Source organism: Symphalangus syndactylus, chromosome 7 (genome assembly GCF_028878055.3).
Source record: "Symphalangus syndactylus isolate Jambi chromosome 7, NHGRI_mSymSyn1-v2.1_pri, whole genome shotgun sequence".
Taxonomy (NCBI): Eukaryota; Metazoa; Chordata; class Mammalia; order Primates; family Hylobatidae; genus Symphalangus; species Symphalangus syndactylus.
Genome location: NC_072429.2, coordinates 120,439,201 through 120,451,883, shown reverse-complemented (window position 1 = coordinate 120,451,883; position 12,683 = coordinate 120,439,201).

Here is a 12,683-nt window from a genome sequence, read left to right as displayed (position 1 = left end):
ATTGGATCATAGACGCAGTTTCACATGAATGGCTTAGCACCATCCTTTTGGTGCTGTTCGTGTGATAATGGGTGAGTTCTCATAAGATCTGGTTTTTGAAAAAGGTGTAGCACTTCCCCACCTCTCTCTCTTGCTTCTGCTCCAGCCGTGTGAAATGGCTGCTCCCACTTTACCTTCCACCATGATTGTTAAGTTTCCTGAGGTCTCTTCAGAAGCTGAGTAAATGCCAGCATTATGCTTCCTGTATAGCCTGCTGAATCATGAGCCAATTAAACCTCTTTCTTTATAAATTACCCAGTCTCAGGTATTTCTTTTCAGCAATGTAAGAATGGACTGATACAGATGATATACAGTGTTTGCACCTCCTTGACTTTCTATCGTTCAAAACTTCTACATTCTCTCTTTTCAGGATGAGGGAAATGTTTAATAACTGCGTTGTGGTGATAGCTATATACCTCTGTAAATTTACTAAAGATCAACTTAAAAACAAATACATTTTATGGTATGTAAACTATACCTTAATAATGCTATCTTCATAAGACCATTAAATTGGAAAACATATATAATTATTAAGAATAATAAGGTTAATCAGGTACACTTGTAACCTTTCAAGGTTAATATCACCACTGGCTGTGGTGTGTAGTGTTTTTAGCCTGAAGTAGGGCTTAGCTGATACAAATACTTTAGTGCCATCCATCCAGGGTTTGAATTTGTAATGACATGAATGGGACGACTGTTACAATTTTCACAAAAGAGAAAAGAAAAGACAAATATTCTAAACAGAACAGTAAAAGGAACGTGAAAAATTAATGAAATTGAAGAAACAAAATAAGTCCAAATACCATCTCTTTCCTACTTTTCCCTGAGTTATCCCACTCCATCAGAATTCATTTTCTCCCTCTGAGCTTCCACAGAATTGTATGTCTCTATAATGAAACTGAATAGCTCATTCCAGTCATCTGCATCTATTACACAGAATAGGGGCTTACCCTATACAGCAAAGACAATTTGTACTTATTTTTATATTATTCATGGTGCGTAAAAAATGCATAAGTAGGAGTTTAATAAACATCTAAATTATATTGAACCATTGTCTCAATAAAAGTTTGTACATAAAAATGTTTTTCTTCTAAATTCCAAAACACTTCTGGGTTCCAATAGTTTTAATTAAGGCATGATAGATCATTATTATCACATCATTTTATAAAAGCAGAAACCAAAAGCTGGAAATTTTAAGTTACTTGTTTAAAATGACACAGCAATGACTGAGTGTGGTGGCTCATGCCTATAATCCCAGCACTTTTGGAGGTCAAGGTGGGGGATTGTCTGAGCTCAGGAGTTCGAGACCAGCCTGGGCAACATGGCAAAACCTGTATCTACAAAAATACAAAAATCAGCTGGGTGCAGTGGTGTGCGCCTATAGTCCCAGCTACTCAGGAGGCTGAGGTGAGAGGATTACTTGAGTCTAGGAGGCAGAGGTTGCAGTAAGCCACAATTGCACCACTGCACTCCAGCCTGGGTGAGAGTGAGACCCTGTCTCCAAAAGAAAAGAAAAAATAATAAAATGACGTGGCTATCAAACAGTGGAGCTGGTATTTCAATCTATGTCTAGCTCACTTAGAACCCAAATCTTTATCTGCTTCTCTTGAAGATATTTGCAACTGTGAGTACAATATTAACAAATAAGTCATCTTGATTTAAAAAAATTCTCTGTAATAAATTAGTCAGTGTTATAGACATGTAAAATTTTCTAATAGAGTTGGAAAAATTTTTAAGTTTGGGGGGTCAGAACATTATTTGATTTACTTTCTTCCCTTCAGAACCTACCTGTTCTAAAGGAATACTCAAAACTATTGAATTTTTATTATTTTTCTTTAACTATTCTCTTTAAACAGTTAAGAATTGTGTTATTAATATGTGAGCTAAACAAAACAGTCAGAAATAGATAAGCTAGTAAAGAAAACACACACAAAAGAAAATAAAAATGTTTATCATCAATTCTGTTTTTCTCTTTTTATAAAGCACTTTAACAAATTATCTCCTAAAGTCTATCTTAGCAAGATGAGTTGGGTCCCTTGCCACGATAAGAGGCCACAAGATGAACCAGCAGATTTAAAAGGCAATAAATATACTACAGTCCAGTTTCCTGGGAAAGATAAAATGTTTTCAATTTGACTTCCTCTCTATCCCTAAAATTACTTCAGAAAGAAAATACTGATGAATTCCTCATTGGTCTTTTTCCTTTGTATGTTTTGTTAGTTGTTTTTTTTCTCAAAAAGAAAAAAAAAACTGGCTGTGAAAAGTTATTGTTCATTAATGAAACTCAAAAAGTTGTCATATCCCTTTGAAGTTTAAGACAGCATCTGTTCCGGTGTCCAAAGAGAGTAGAAAATTAACATCTCCATCACATGGGTTTGAATGTCAAGTTACTGCCACCCAGAAGTTGCAGGTGCAAGGATATAGTTTTGTTTTATAAAGCATATTTGTGTGTGTGTGTCTGTGTGTCTGTGTGTGTGCGTGTGTACAAAATAAGGACCACGTCTCAAAAAAATTCATGTTTTTAAGTAACTTGCAAACATACTGATGTTTATTAAGCTAAAATTGTCTTCAGGTGGATTTTTCTCAGTTATCTGTCAAAAGCCATTTAGAGTTCAGTCAATAATGATCTGGGTCCTATCATAGAAAATGAAAACTTTCTAGTTGACAACTTCACTTTACCAGTTCAGCTAATTGAAAGAAATATATTTAATAGTGGGAAGTCAGATTTAAGCAGCATATAGAAGATGCTTGTATCTCTTCTCTTTCTCAGTCAGGTTTTTAAAAGTTCCATTCAAGTATTATAAAAATAACGATAAATATCATATTTTAATTTTTTTTTTTTTTTGAGACAGAGTCTCACTGTGTCACCCAGGCCCAGGATGGGGTGCAATGGCACTATCTCAGCTCACTGCAACCTCCACCTCCCAGGTTCAAGTGATTCTTGTGCCTTAGCCTCCAGAGTAGCTGGGATTACAGGCATGTGCCACCACACCTGGCTAATTTTATATAGAGATGGGGTTTTTAATAGAGATGGGGTTTTAATAGAGATGGGGTTTCTCCATGTTGGCCAGGCTGGTCTTGAACTCCTGGCTTCAAGATATCTACCTGTCTTGGCCTCCCAAAGTGCTGGGATTACAGGACTGAGCCGCCGCACCTGGCATCATATTTTAATTTTAACTTTATATATATATTATGTATATGATTAATTTGTCAGTATTTTTATATAGAGCTTTTTTTTTAGTTTTTTAAGGTATAAACTTAGGTCATTTATTTGAGGTCTTTCTTCTTTTGTAATGTAGACATTTATTACTATGAACTTCTCTAGTAGTACTCCTTTTCCTGTATCCCATAAGTTTTGGTAAGTTGTTTTTTTCATGGGTCTCAAGATATTTTCTAATTTTCTTTTTGATTTCTTATTTGACCCAATGATTATTGAAGACTGTGTTGCTTAATTTATACATATTTGTAAATTTTCCAGGTTTTTTTTTTTTTTTTTGAGATGGAGTCTCACTCTGTCACCCAGGCTGGAGTACAGTGGTGCGATCTCCACTCACTGCAAGCTCCACCTCCTGGATTCACGCCATTCTCCTGCCTCAGTCTCCCAAGTAGCTAGGACTACAGGTGCCCGCCACCACGCCGGTCTAATTTTTTGTATTTTTAGTGGAGACGGGGTTTCACCGTGTTAGCTAGGATGGTCTCGATCTCCTGACCTCAAGATCCGCCCACCTTGGCCTCTCAAAGTGCTGGGATTACAGACGTGAGCCACCATGCCCGGCCCAGTTTTCTTTCTTCTATTAATTTCCAGTTTCATTCCATTGTATTCATAAAAGATATTTGATATGACTTTAGTCTTTTCAAATGTATAAAGACTTGTTTTATGACCTAACATGTAGTATATCTTGGCGAAAGATCTGTGGGCACATGAGAAGAATGTGTATTCTGCTGCTGTTGGGTGTAATGTTTTGTATATGTCGTTTAGGTCCATTTAATCTATAGTGTTATTTAAGACCTCTATTTCTTTATTAAAAGCCCAGGGCTGGATAGCTGCAGTGGTGAATTATTCCAAATATTTAAAGATAAATTAATGCCAATTCTTCTCAAACTCTTCTAATAAATTGAGGAGAAGGGAACACCTTCAAGCTCGTTTTGTGAGGCATTACTCTGATACCAAACATAAAGGAATCACAAGGAAAAGAAGGAACAACAACTATAGACAAATATCCCTGATGAATACAGATGCTAAAATCTCCAACAAAACATAGCAAACCAGCCAGGCATGTAATCCCTACACTTTGGGAGGCCGAGGTGGGTGGAACACCTGAAGTCAGGAGTTCGAGGCCAGCCTGGCCTGCATGGCGAAACCTTGTCTCTACTAAAAATACAAAAATTAGCCAGGCGTGCTGGTGTGCACCTGTAATCCCAGCTACTCGGGAGGCTGAGGCAGGAGAATCACTTGAACCTGGGAGGCAGAGGCTTCAGTGAGCTGAAATCGTGCCACTGCACTCTAGCCTGGGTGACAGAGCAAGACTCTGTCTCCAAAAAACAAAAACAGAAACACACAAAAAAAAATAGCAAACCAAATCCTAAAATAAATTTAAAATATTATATACCATGATAAAGTAGGATTTATCCCTGGGATTCAAGGATAGCCCAACATACAAAAATCAATTAATGTGATAAAGCACATTAACAGAATACAGAAAATAAACCACGAGATAAATCACATCATCTCAATAGATTCAGAATAAATGTTTGACAAAATTCAAAACCTTTCACAATAAAAAGTCTCAATGAAGTCGAATCAGAAGGAAATTACTTCAACTTAATAAAGGACATTGATGAAAAGCCCAAGCTATCACCATACTCACAGGTGAAAAACTGAAAGCTTTTCTTCTAAGATCATAAAAGATCAGGAACAAGCCAAGGATGACTGCTCTTACCACTCCTATTTAAAATAGCACTACAAGTCCTAGCCAGAGCAATTAGGCAACAAAGAAACAAATGGGAGCTAAATGATGAGAATTTATGGACACAAAGAGCGGAACAACAGACACTGGGGCCCACCTGAGGGTAGTGGGTGGGATGGGAGGAGGCAGGAAATCAGAAAAAAATAATATAACTATGGTGTACCAGGCTTAGCATCTGGGTGACAAAATAATCTGTACAACAAACCCCTGTGACATGAGTTTACCCATATAACAAACCTGCACATGCACCCCTGAACCTAAAATCCTATGTAACAAACCTGCACATGTACCCCTGAACCTAAAATCCTATATAACAAACCTGCACATGCACCCCTGAATCTAAAATAAAAGCTAAAAGAAAAATACAAATCAGAAAGGAAGAAGTAAAATTGTTCCTGTTTGCAGATTATATGGTCTTATATATATAAACTAAAAACTCCATTAAAAAAAGTTTAATAAATAAATTTAATATAGTTTCAGGATATAAAATCAACAGCAAAAAATCAGTTGTCCTATATACTACCAATGCATTATGTGAAAAGGAAATGGGCAGGGGGGCTGGGTGCGGTGGCTCACGCCTGTAATCCCAGCACTTTGGGGGGCCGAGGTAGGTAGATCACGAGGTCAGGAGTTCAAGACTAGCCTGGCCAAGATGGTGAAACCCCGTCTCTATTAAAAATGCAAAAAAAAAAAAAAAAACCCAAACAAACAAACAAAAATTAGCTGGGCGCAGTGGCAGGCACCTGTAATCCCAGCTAGTCAGGTGGCTGAGGCAGGAGAATTGCTTGAACTCGGGCAGCAGAGGTTGCAGTGAGCCGAGATTGTGCCACTGCACTCCAGCCTGGGTGATACAGCGAGACTCCATCTCGAAAGAAAAAAAAAAAAGAAAAGAAAAGAAAAGAAAAGGAAATAAGGGAAATAATCCTATTTCAAATAGTACCAAAAAAATAAAATAGCCAGGCATAGTGGCTCATGCTTATAATCTTGGGACTTTGGGAGGCTGAGGCAAGAGGATCACTTGAACCCAGGGGTTTGAGACCAGTCTGGGCAACACAGCAAGATCTCATCTCTACTTTAAAAAAATTTTTTTAAATTAGCTGGGAATCGTGGTGTGCCCCTGTGGTTCCAGCTATTCGGGAGGCTGAGGCAGGAGGGTTGCTTGAGCCCAGGAGGTCAAGGCTACGGTGTTCATGCCACACTGCATTCCAGCCTGGGCAACAGAGCGAGATGCTATCTCTCAAAAAAAAAAAAAAAAAAAAAAAAAGAATAAAATATCTAGGAATAAACTTAACTAAAGAGGTGAAAAATCTGTATACTGAAAAGTACAAAACATTGATGAAATGAATTTAAAAGATACAAATAAATGAGAAGGCATCTTGTATTCTTGGACTGGAAGACTTACTATAATTAAAATGCCCAGACTACCCAAAATGTTCTACAGATTTAGTGCAATCCAATCAAAATCCCAATGGCATAGTTACAGAAAGAGAAAAAAAAAGGATCCTAAAATTCATATGGAACCATGAAAGACCACAAATAGCCAAATCAATCTTGAGAGAGAAGGACAGAGCTGGAGGCATCACACTTCCTGATTTCAAAATATATTACCAAGTTACATAACATAACTGACATAAAGACAGACATATAGACCAATGGAACAGAATAGAGAGCTCAGAAACAAATTCACACAAATACAGTCAACTGACTTTCAACAAGGGGGTCAAACATACACAATGGGGAAAAGATAGTTTCTTCAACAAATGGTACTGGGAAAACTGGATATCCACATATAAAAGAATGAAATTGGACTCTTATACCATACACAAAACTATACTCAAAATGGGTTAAAAATTTAAATGTAAGACCCAAAACTATAAAACTGGAAGGAAATGAAGAGAAAAAGCTTAGTTTTGAGGATGATGTCATGGATACAGCACCGAAAGCACAGGTAAAAAAAAAAAATAAAAATAAAATAAATAAACATATAGAATTACATCAAACTAAAAAGTTTCTTCATAGCAAAGGAAACTAACACAGTAAAAAGGCAACTTGTGGAACAGGAAAAAATATTTCCAAACCATATATCTGATAACTGGTTAATCTCCAAAATATACAGAGAACTTCTACAACTCATTAGTAAAAAACTAAAATGTCAATTAAAATATTAGCTACGGACTTGAATAGACATTTTTCCAAAGACATACAGGCTAACAACGATATGAAAAAAATGTTCAACATCACCATTCTCCAGGGAAATACAAATCGAAACTATACAATAGCATCTCATACCTGTCAGGATGGCTATTATCAAAAAAACAAAAAACAAGTATTGCAAAGATGTGGAGAAATTGGAATCCTTGCACGCTGTTGTTGGGAATGAAAAATGTTGCAGCCACTATGAAAAGTAATATGGAGATTTAGCCGAAAAACTAAAACTATAATGTATTTCAGCAATCTTACGATTGGGTATTTATCCAAAAGAATTAAAATCAGAATTTTGGCCAGGCATAGTGGCTCATGCCCATAATCCCAGCACTTTGGGAACCCAAGGTGGGAGGATCACTTGAGCCCAGGAGTTTGAAACCAGCCTAGGCAATGCAGTGAGACCCCATCTCTACAAATTGTTTTTTGTTGTTGCTGTTGTTTATTAGACGGGTGTGGTGATGCATGTCTGTAGTCTCAAGTACTCAGGGAGCCAAGGTGTGAGGATCCTTTGAGCCCAGGAGTTTGAAGCTGCACTGAACTATGATTGTGCCACTGCTCCAGCCTGGGCAACAGCCTGTGCAACAGAGTAAAACTCTGTCTCAACAGACAAAAAAAAAAAAAAAAAAAAAAGTAAATTAGACAAGATATTAGCATTCTTAGTCCATTCAGAACAAAATATTTTAGAGAATTTGTCACCAAGCAGACCTACACGAAAAGAATGGGCAAAAGATGTTCTCTAAATAGAAAATAATAAAAGAAGGAATCTTAGAAAATCTGGAAGGAAGAAAGAACAAGAGAAAGAGTAAAGACATGAGCAAGTGCAATGCATTTTCTTTTTCTGCTTGGGTTTTCTAAATTATGTTTGATAGTGAAAATAAAAGTTACAACTTAAATGATATGATTCTAAATATATGGAGAAGAAATTTTTACGACAATTATAAAAGGTGGAGGCTAAAGGGAGTTAAAGGGAGGTAAGGTTTTTACATTTTACTCAAGTTGATTGACTCTCAATACTAGTAGTCTTTGTGATAAGTTAGGTATATATAATGAAATATATACATTAAATAAGAGTATATGTATATATAAGAGATAGACTGAAAAAAATTATAGATGAAATTTTTAAAAACATTTAAGCACCCCATCAGAAGGAAGGAAAATAAAATACAGAAATGGAAATCAGAGAGAACAAGCAGAAAATAAAAATTTAAATGGCAGGCTAAAGCCCTAATATAATAATAACATTAAATGTAAATGGTCTAAATACATAGATTAAAAGACACAGATAAGCACATTGGAATAAAAAACATGACACAAGTATAGGTAGTCTATAAGAAACTCATTTCAAATATAATGATACAGGCATGTTGAAAATAAAAAGACAGAAAAAGATATACCATGCAAACACTGAAAGAAAACAGGAGTGACTGCATTAATATTACCTAAAATAGATTTCAGAGCAATGAAAATTACCATACACCAAGAAGTACATTACATAATAGTAAAAAGGTCAATGTACCAAGAAAACAATAATTCTAAATATGTATGCATCAAACGACAGGAATGTAAAATCTGTGAAGGCAAAACTGGCAGAATTGAGAGGAGAAATAGACATATTCACAATTATAATTAGAACCTCAACATATCTCTCTCCACAATTGAGAAAACAACGAGACAAAACATCAGCAAAATAATAGAACTCAAAAACATCAAAATAATAGAACTCAAAAACATCATTAGCCAACAGGCTCTAATCAACATTTACAGAACACTCCATCCAGCAAGAGCAGAATATATTCAAGTACCCACAGAACATACACCTAGAGCCGGGGGTGGTGGCTCGCACCTGTAATTCCAGCACTTTGGGAGGCTGAGGCAGGTGGATCACCTGAGGTCAGGAGTTCAAGACCAGCCTGGACAACATGGCAATACCCTGTCTCTACTAAAAATACAAAAATTAGTTGGCCATGGTGGTGCGTACCTGTAATCCCAGCTACTCGGGAGGCTGAGGCAGGAGAATCACTTGAACCTGGGAGGCGGAGGTTGTAGTGAGCCAAGGTTGGGTCACTGCACTCCAGCCTGGGCAACACAGTGAGACTCTCAAAAAACAAAACAAAACAAAACACAAACAAACAAAAAAACCATACACCTAGAAAGACATATCGTGGTTCATAAAACAAACCTCAAAAAATTTAAAGGAATTGAAATTATAAAAAATGTGTTTTCTGACCACAATGAAATCAAACTAGAAATTGATAACAGAAAGGGCAGAAAGTCACCAAACATATGGAAACTAAACAATTACATTTTAAAATAATCCATGGGTCAAAGAGGAAGTATTAAAGTACACTTAAAAACACACTGAACTGAATGAAAATAAACAAACAAAAAATCCCAGCATATCAAGATATGTGGGATATAGCTAAAACAGTGCTGAGAGGGAAATTTTTGGGCTACATACTTACATCAGAAAAGGAGAAATGTCTAAAAAGCTATGAGAATTTTAAAAAATACCTAGCTATTAATTTGTTTTCTTATATAGTCTTATAATCCTAGTTGCTATTTCATTCTACTACTACTACTAGTTTGCAACTGTATTTGACTATGAGACAAAAAAAAGATATTGCTAATTGGCAAAGTGAATAACAAATCAATAAATATAAAAAACATATAAGCCTCTGCTATGTAGTAGCAGTGGTAGAATAAGGTAACACTAATATTAAATTACTATCCTGGATTTCGTTTGGTGTATATTACCTATCATTTCCAAATTTCTACTAGTTTTTTCTTAGTTCATTATATTTTGTTTGCTTAAAAAAAATCTGTTTGCCGGGCGCGGTGGCTCAAGCCTGTAATCCCAGCACTTTGGGAGGCCGAGGCGGGCGGATCACGAGGTCAGGAGATCAAGACCATCCTGGCTAACACAGTGAAACCCCGTCTCTACTAAAAATACAAAAAATTAGCCGGACGTGTTGGCGGGCGCCTGTAGTCCCAGCTACTCGGGAGGCTGAGGCAGGAGAATGGCATGAACCCGGGAGGCGGAGCTTGCAGTGAGCCGAGATCGCGCCATTGCACTCCCGCCTGGGAGACAGAGCAAGACTCCGTCTCAAAAAAAAAAAAAAAAAAAAAAAAAATCTGTTTAGCGAAAAAAAAAAATAGACTCATGAGTGTGTTGTATTTGTGTTAGCCAGACTGAAATTCTGTCTCTTGTTTCCAAGTAAGCTTGACACATTTATATTCATTGTAACTGCCATTATAATTTGATTTACTTTTACCTTCTGGTTTCATATATTCTGTTTATCATACAATTATATTTGTGGAAACAAAAATGACATTTTAGATTTGTGCACTTCACATACCTCATACTGATGGCTCATATGATATTAATTTATGACCAGAAGACCTGTTTATAAATACTGAGGACCTAAACAAAAGAATGATACATGAGCTAGAGAGGGGAGATTGGATTTGAAAAATATTTAAAGGTCAGATTAAAATGATTTGATTGTTAATCGAATGAGGGAAGTAGCAGACGAGAAGCTAATCTCTAGCTGAGAAAACTTAGTAAAGGTTGGCACCATACAATAAATGAAGTAAAGTTACACCAAATATCCCATTCCTCTCTCTACAAGTACTGTCCCTTCAGGGCCCTTTCTGTGGGAACTTGGAATTACAATGAGCTATGATCACACCACTGCACTCCAACCTGGGCAACAGAGAGAGACCCTGTCTCTAAAAATATATACATGTATGTATGTGTGTATATGTGTGTGTGTGTGTGTGTGTGTGTGTGTGTGTGTTTTGTTTTATTTTTTATTTTTTGAGACAGAGTCTCACTCTGTCGCCCAGGCTGGAGTGCAGTGGTGTGATCTTGGCTCACTGCAACCTCCACCTCCCGGGTTCAAGCAATTCTTCTGCCTCAGCCTCCTGAGTAGCTGGGACTACAAGTGTGTGCCACCTTGCCCTGCTAATTTTTGTATTTTTAGTAGAGACAGGCTATCGCCATGTTGGCCAGTCTGGTCTCGAACTCCTGACCTCAGGTGATCCATCCACCTCAACCTACCAAAGTGCTGGGATTACAGGCGTGAGCCACCACACGTGGCATGTATATATATGTTTTAATATATGTGCATGTGTACATATATATGTGTACGTGTACATATATGTATATCTATACATGTACAAGCACGCATGCACATATGTTGCAAACTTGACATCTATATATATATATACACATCAACCCAATTGCAAACTTGACATATATATGATTGTATATATGTATATATGACATATATATTATATACACACACAATTGCAAAATGATATATATATGTACATACACATAACTATAAAAGATGATGACTATGATGTGAAAGTCATGCAGTACTGTCAAAGCTAAGAGACGGAGAGATGAGTTAGAATACTGAAGTGGACAGAGATGGAAAAAGTGTAGTTTAGGCAGAAAGAGTAGTTTGGGACTGAGAGGTATTGTAATGAAAATGTGCACTAACTTGTTTACTATCATGTACTGTAAACAAAAAAGTTTGCAATTAGGTTGGAAAGTTTAAGGTCAGATCAGACTAAAGAGTTTGGAGGACAGGGGTCCACAAAGAATGGTGCAAGGGGGACTGATTGCTGGAGTTGTGGATGAGCTTGAATGTGCAAGCTAGGATATTCAGGGCATGTGTGCAAAGTCCATCATGTTATGGGATGTGGCCATAAGTGGGGAAAAAAGAGGCATGGGATGAGGGCCAGAGGCAGGAGACTGGTACCTGGGTGCTGATGGCTGCTAGTATGTTCTCCTTGCACTGTGGTTCTGGCATAGTATGCTGAAGCATTTGAGAATTCTAAATTTCAAATAGGCCTTGCAAAGTTTTTTGTCAAGGTAGGAAGAACTAATTTTGGCAAATATTTTGCCAACTTGTTTTCTATCTATTAGGCATTTAGACATATGGCATATGAGCCACTGTTAGTAGTCTTGTGCGGAGCCCTGCAAATGCTAATGACAAGACTTGTGCCTGGACTATAGTAAATGCTTAATAAACTTTTGGTGAATGAATATGCAGCAACAGTGAACATGATGGCTCAAAATAAGGAGAGACGGCCGAAAGTAGATCAAATTGGCCAGAGGTGAAGTCTTCTGCTAGGGTTCTAATGTGATAGCAGTATAAATTCAGTTATTTGGAGGAGAGTTAATAAGTCATGTCTGAGTTATTATATTTAGAAATATTTTTTATTTTATTTAGAAATTTGAATTGAATGAAAACATCAATAAAAACAAAGGTATCCTTTCTCTTTGCTCTAAAACAAAGGTGTAAAGACTCAGTTTTAGCTAACTATTTATTCTCAGACACTCCTAGAAACTTGTCAAAAGCCCTGGCACAAAAATTCAGTTTGGCCTGAATCTCTGACTTACTACTGTGTGTGACCTGGATAGGTCGCTTGACCTCCTCGCACCTCAGATAATTTAGTTGG